The sequence below is a fragment of the Hipposideros armiger genome, unplaced genomic scaffold, assembly GCF_001890085.2.
Source record: "Hipposideros armiger isolate ML-2016 unplaced genomic scaffold, ASM189008v1 scaffold_259, whole genome shotgun sequence".
Taxonomy (NCBI): Eukaryota; Metazoa; Chordata; class Mammalia; order Chiroptera; family Hipposideridae; genus Hipposideros; species Hipposideros armiger.
The window spans coordinates 133793-140913 of NW_017731609.1; positions in this window are offsets into that span (position 1 = coordinate 133793).

Here is a 7121-nt window from a genome sequence, read left to right on the forward strand (position 1 = left end):
TATATATATATATATATATATATATATATATATATATAAAGAAAAGGTTACCGGACTCACTCTTTGGCAAATCTATTGAGAAGTGTTGAAGGTAAGTGATGTGCAACCTCCTGGGCCTATGTGTGTGTGTTTGTACCAAGCTTTGTGAGAACGAGGTTTATTTATTCTGGAATAAATAAATATTTATTCTGGAAGCAAGGAGAAGAGCGAGAAGAAAAGGGAAGGAGGAAGGAGAAAGGAGAATGAAGAGAAGTCAGAAAGTTGGGAAAAATAGAAGTTGCAGGGCCTGGGGGCTCTCAGTTGGTGGGTAGTCAATAGACATTTGAAAGTTGATGCATCTGACAGCACTTCTTATACTTCGATTTGCACATAGATCACATGGGGGGATTTATTAGCAATATTACCTCTATTTTATTAGCAGTATTAGTAGAAATTAATATTTCTACTGTGGTCTCTCCCCTCAGGAGAGATTTACTTGAGCAAGATTTAAAGCACCCCTATCCTGGCTGTTTCTTGAGTGGACCTCATCTAGTCTACTGGGAAAACCTTGTACAGTCTTCGCCTAGACAGATCCCGGGAGACTAGGCCATTCCCAATGGAGCAACATTTCTTTTGTGAACTATCAGGGAAGATAACCAGTCACTGATGCTCACTTTTTGGATTTCTCAGGCTTGAATCAGACACCAGCCCACTGCGTTCCCCCTTATCTCCAAATGACCCAGCTGAGGGGCCTCTTTTATGGGTGGAAGAGAGGAGCAAGCATACTTAACCTCTCCCTTTTGGGCAAGGACACAGCACAGAGCTCTCCGAGAAGATTTCTGTCTCAGATCCAATTTTACCCAACTTCTTGAGTGAGTTAGACTTTTATAACTAGGTTTCTAACCACCACCTCGCAAGTTCTGCACAGAGGATCTGCTAATGCATTTTGAAACGGGGGAGTGGTTGGCACAAGGCTTGGGCATACAGTCAGGCGAGCTATGCGTTGCAGAGGCAATCACCTAGTCACGGAGGGTTTCTACACTGATGATAATTTTTCATGATGATCTTTCTTAATTGCATTTTGTTCAAAAAGGAAAGGTTGCCTTTTTTTAAATTGCATAAATTCCTCTTTTGATCTGGTGGCAACTTATTTTGTCACCAATTATGTTGGGTCTTCAGAAAAACTGAGCAGTCCCGTGCTATTAGGAGTATTTTAAAAACATGAGTGTTTGAATTCGTAAAATGTAATGAGGGCAACTTGTATATATTTAATTCCTTATTATTATCCCTTGAATACCAGTGTGAGTTCATCTTTGTTGGTTTTTAATAATTTATTTTCTCATTCTGAGAGCTTTTAAACTTAATTAAAAAAAATTAAATATGAAATAGGGTATTTGAATTTCAGTTATTGTTTGCATTAATATATTCTCAAATCAGTAAGTTCAGTTCCTTTAGTTGCTTTTATTTCTTAATGTTTCAAAGACCATGTGTCTACAAATCTTAATTTTAATAGAATTTCTTACGTTAGGCTTTCTTCCTTTGTATGAAATATTGGGTGATATTTATCAATAAAAATGGCTATTATGCACACAGATTTATAATATAAATTAAACAAAGAACATTTCATAGAAGCCTTTTAGTGAAAGTTTATTTTCTCTTGAAATTTTCACTAATATGTTTTTGTTTGTTTGTTTTTTGTCCAAAATAGAAGAACCTACAGGGAGATTTAAATTGTCCTAATTAAGAAAAATATTTTTGAGTTTATAAATCTGATGATTTAATTTGTACTCGTCCTTCATAATACTTGCAAAGCTTAGCAAGATCATGAAGAGAAAATGCATTTCATTCTAGAACCTGTGGTAGAAATCTCTGGAGTTTTATCTTTGTAATTTCTCATTCTTCCCTGTAAGAACCACCAATGCTCATTCCACCATCTATGAATAATTTTAGTTGACGATTCAAATATATTAACCCCCAGTGACCTTAGAGCAATGAAACCCCTTGTTTCTTATTCTGAAAACTGGCAAACATTTAAATCACGTCTACACTACTGAAAAATCTTACAAATGAAAAGCTCAATGAACTGTCTTGCAAAATAATTCCTAGATATTTTAACCTGTGATTTCTGAATTATATTGCTTTTATCTTGATAATAGAAAGTATAGTAAATTTTCATTGTGTTAAGATCTGATTTTAGAGCTGATGGAGAAGATGACCCTGTTCAGATTCAATCGTAAAAATCAAACTACCCTCCACCTTTGGCCAGAAGAGGGAAGCAGCTGACTGCATCTGGAGCATGTGCAACGATTCCAAGAAACTTTTTTACTTCAAATTAATTACAACTCAACAATGTCATAGTTAAAATAATGCATAACTTGGAAATGCTACTTTGTAAAATTACAGCTGTATCAGTAATGCATTTACTTACTCCTTGAAAGCACTGGTTTCTCTTAGGCTTGGTGAGTTTGTGAAATTTAATGAATGCTCGCCAACTCACGGTCAGTCTCTATGTTAAGTAAAAACATTACCAATGGATTTGCAAATCAATTAACAAAACAACTGGAAGGCCCACCCTATTGTTTAGGGTGTAAACTTTTGCCTCTGATATAAGAATGTTATTTCTTAATTGTTCTACACAGTTAAATGCAAGGCCATGGCCCCATAGGATGATATATTTTTACCTCAGATATTTCTTATATTAATATGTTTTTATTTTTTTCTAAATTAGGAAGGAATCGGTCCCTTAAACTGCTCTCTTTTTATACTCTTATTCTTGCTCCATATCTGGTGTATTTGGTGACCCTTAAAAGTTCACCGAAAGTGTTTCCCTAAATTATTTTGTACTCTAAAAGTTATGTGGAGTAGAGAACTGAGGAAATTTTTTTCTGGATAATTCAATTAAAAAAAATTAAACATCTATTATTGAGTAAACATAGAAATTTAGGTATTTCTGTATTAATAATTGCACACATCTCCTTTTTATTCTGAGTTGATACTAGCTGTATTTACACATCAAGACACTTTTACTAAGACAATGGAATGCTAAGAACTTGATCTGCTTGCCTCATGATATTGTATTCAGTTAGGTCTTATAGGAATAAGTTTACCAGGTGACCCCTTGTAAATCTGTTGTTCACTGTTCAGTTACTGACCTAGTTTTAGTAGGTAATGCTGGTATTCAGTTTCTTCTCTGTATTTTTTAACCTTGAGTACATTTAATTTTTCTATTTTGTTCTTTTCACTCTGATTTAACCTCGAAGTAGGAATACTACTATAAAGAGCCTAAAGGAAAAACATATACCCAAAGATGGCTTGAAATACGTATCATTAGTTCAAAATCTATACTGTATTTAAGTGAATAAACAATTTGTGACACATTAAAAATGCCCACAAATTTTTTGAGATTCCTTCCGTCAGACGTGGGGGTCTGTGCGCTTTCCCTTGAACCAAGGTGGGTTCTGTGACTACTTAGATCAGTAGTGCATAGTGGAAGTGAAGTGATGTTGGTTTTCTGACCAAAAGTTTAGGAGACTGGTAGCTTTTGTTCCTTGTCATTTGGAGTCCTTGCTTTTGGACTCCAATTGCTATGCTGTGAGGAAGCTCTAGCCCCGCTGTGGAGAAACCCATGTGAAAAGGAATAGAGGCCTCTGGATGAGCTAGTTGACAGCCAAAACCAATTTACCAGCCATGCAAAGGAGCTACCTTGGCAGTGTATACTTCAGCCCCAGAGCAGCTGCCTCTGCACACATATGAAGCAGAGCTAAGTCGTCCATTCTGAACCCTACTCAAATTGCTAATTTGTGAGCAAAATAAATGATTTAATTTATTATATTAATGCTTTTGCTTTAAGCCCAAAAGTTTTAGGGTGGCTTTTAAATACACAATACATAATTCTTCACACACAATCTTCTTTCAAGGAAGCTTGTTTGTAATAAATGATATAAAATTGTCAATGTAGCCTTCTACTGCTTCTCATACTGTTAGGAGGAAAATGTAGCAATTTAGGCTTATAGTCACTATTAGGGAAAATAGGAAACTATTGCGACATTTTAGTTTTTACATTCAACAACACCACTTCAGGATTGCAGTGTTGACTGTTGAATTGCTAGTGAACACTCAGTAAATTTAAAATCTGGGGCTGGCCGAGTGGCGCGGTGGTTAAGAGCTGGCCTGGGACACGAGAGGACCCCGGTTCGGATCCCACATATGAGGGCCAGTGACACTGCCCTCCACAGCTAAGATGCTGAACAACAGCTCAACCTGGAGCTGAGCTGCCGTGAGTCGCCTGCAACGGCATAGGCTGCAGCCACTGCTGCAGTGGGTTGCCATGGGCTACTGTGTGTAGCCAGCAGCTAGCGTGAGCAGCCAGCAGCCGCAGTGAGCGGCTGTCCAGAAGCCGGCGACTGATCTGCTTTGCCCGGGAAGAGCGCAATGATGGTGCCAACTTGGGCCTGTGAAGCAACGTTCTCCACAACTAGACTGAAGAACAAAAAGGACAGCAACTTGTCTGTTCCCCTTCCCCCAATTCCCTAGCACTGTTCCCATCCCTCAATTCCCTAAAAAAACAAAACAAAACAAAAAAACCTTAAAAAAAAAAATCTGTACAATGTACCAAGTACATTTGTGTCATGACACCATTTGGTGCACCATTTGTCCACTTATATTTTGGAAACACTAATTTAAACTTCTTATTGTACAATGGTGTTCCAAATTTGTCCCAACAACTTTAGCAGACTACAATAAAAGCAAAGAGCAGTAAAAGTTGAACAACATCCATTTTTCTCTTTTCTGTTTGAAAAGAGCCTGCAGACTAAAACTAGAACACTTATAGGTATCTTTTTTATTTTTCTTTTAATTTTTAAATCTTTATTTAAGGTGACATATATTCTAAATATTTTAGCAAACACATTTCCCCAAAAATATGATTAAAGGACTTGCTCTATAATGCAAACTATTACAAAGGAAGGTTAAATATTACCATGATCAAAATGAGTAAAAGGATGGTTTGGTAAAAGCAAAAAGATATCAGAAACATTAATATTGGACACAAGACTCTTTTTGATTCTTTTAGAAGGTGTGTTTCTCATTTCACATCATTTTACTTATTGATTGTAAGAATTTGAGTAAATAATTTGTTTTAAAAATATTAATCTGTAAATATATTTTAAATTAACAGAAAAATATATTTTCTGCACTGCATATTTATTTATTTATTTAATTTTCATGAAATTTATTGGGGTGACAGTAAGATTATGTAGGTTTCAAGTGTACAATTCTATAATACATCATCAATCTATTGCATTGTGTTTTATAAAAATAAATGGTGTGATTTATTTTTATATAACAATTCTTTTTAGGAAGCAAAATACACATTTATACTTACAGCAGTATTTCTCAAATGTTAGCAGGTATTAGAATCATTTGGAGGGCTTGTGAAAACACAGAATGTAGGGACCCAAGCCAGAGTTCCTGATTCATTAGGTCTGAGTTAGGACCCAAGAATTTACATTTCTATCAAGATCCCTGACAATGTTGACCTTGTTGATCTGGAAAACTCACATTGAGACCCTTTGGATAAAAGAAAATAATTCATAATAAATGCATAGCACATTACTGGTTGCCTAGAAAGTAAATGTTAGCTATAATTACCTCAGGTACAAATTTTAGAATTATTAATAATCAGTTCAACAGTAAACATTTGTTGAATGTCTACTATGAACTAGGCACTATGTTAAGATTGAAGCTCTTTTACCCTGGTCTTATAGGGACAAATAGGAAAGAAATAGCCTGCACTTGGGGTTTATAGAGATCTTTCTGTACAAGATGTGATAAAAAAAATACAGTGCTACCTCAGACCTAATGAATCAGGAACTCTGGGCTTGGGTCCCTACATTCTGTGTTTTCACAAGCTTTCCCAATGATTCTAATGCCTGCTATTGTTTCAGAAATACTGCTCTAAATATAAATGCAAATTTTGCTCCCTGAAAAGAATTATCTTACAAAAATAAATGATGTGATTTATTTTTACAAAACTCATGGAATGACTTTGGAAGTATTCCTTCCTCTTCAATTTTTTTGGAATAGTTTTAGAAGGATAAGTAGTAATTCTTTAAATGTTTGGTGGGTTCCCTGTGAAGTTATCTGGTCCCAGACTTTTGTTTTTTGCAATGCTTTTTTATCACTCATTCAATTTCATTGTTAGTAATTGGTAGGCTCATATTTTCTGTTACTTCCTACTTCAGTATTGGAAGTTTGTATGTTTCTTGAAATTTATACATTTCTTCTAGGTTGTCCAATTTGCTGGCATATACATTTCTTATAATATTATTTTATCCTTTGTGTTTGTGTGGATAACTTCTCCTATTTCATTTCTGATTTTATTTATTTGGGCCCTCGTTTTTTCTTGATGAGTTTCACTAAAGGCTTATTAATTTTGTTTTTCTCTTCAAAGAATGAGTGGTTAGTTTTATTGATCGTTTCTATTGTTTCTTTAGTCTCTACTTCATTTATTTCTTCTTTGCTCTTCAGTATTTCCTTCATTCTCCTTACTTTGGGTTTTGTTCTTTTTGTAATTCATTCAATTATAAAGTTTGATTATTTATTTGGGATTTTTCCTGTTTCTTGAGGTAGGCCTGTATTGCTATGACCATCCCTTTTAAACCTGCTTTGCTGTATCTCATAGATTTTGAAGAGTTGTGTTTCTGTCTTCATTTGTCTCAAGGTATCTTTTTTATTTCCTCTTTAATTTGTTCTTTGACCCATTGGTTGTTTAGTAGCATGTTTATTCCCCACATGTTTGTGTTTTTCCAGTTTTCTTCTTGTAGTTGATTTCTAGTTTCATACATTTGTGGTTGGAAAAGATGCTTTATATGATTTCAGTCTTGAACTTGTTAAGGCTTGTTTTGTGGTTTAAGATGTGATCTTAACAACCTGGAAAATGTTTTATGTGCCTTTGAAAAGAATGTGAATTTTGTAGTTTTTTGGGAAAGAGTTCTATTATGTCTATTGAGGCCATTGGCTCTAATGTGTTACTTAATGCCAACATTTTTTCATTGCTTTTCTACTGAATGATCTATCCATTGATTACGTGGGATATTAAAGTTCCCTACTATTATTATAATAATGTCAATTTCTCCCTTTAT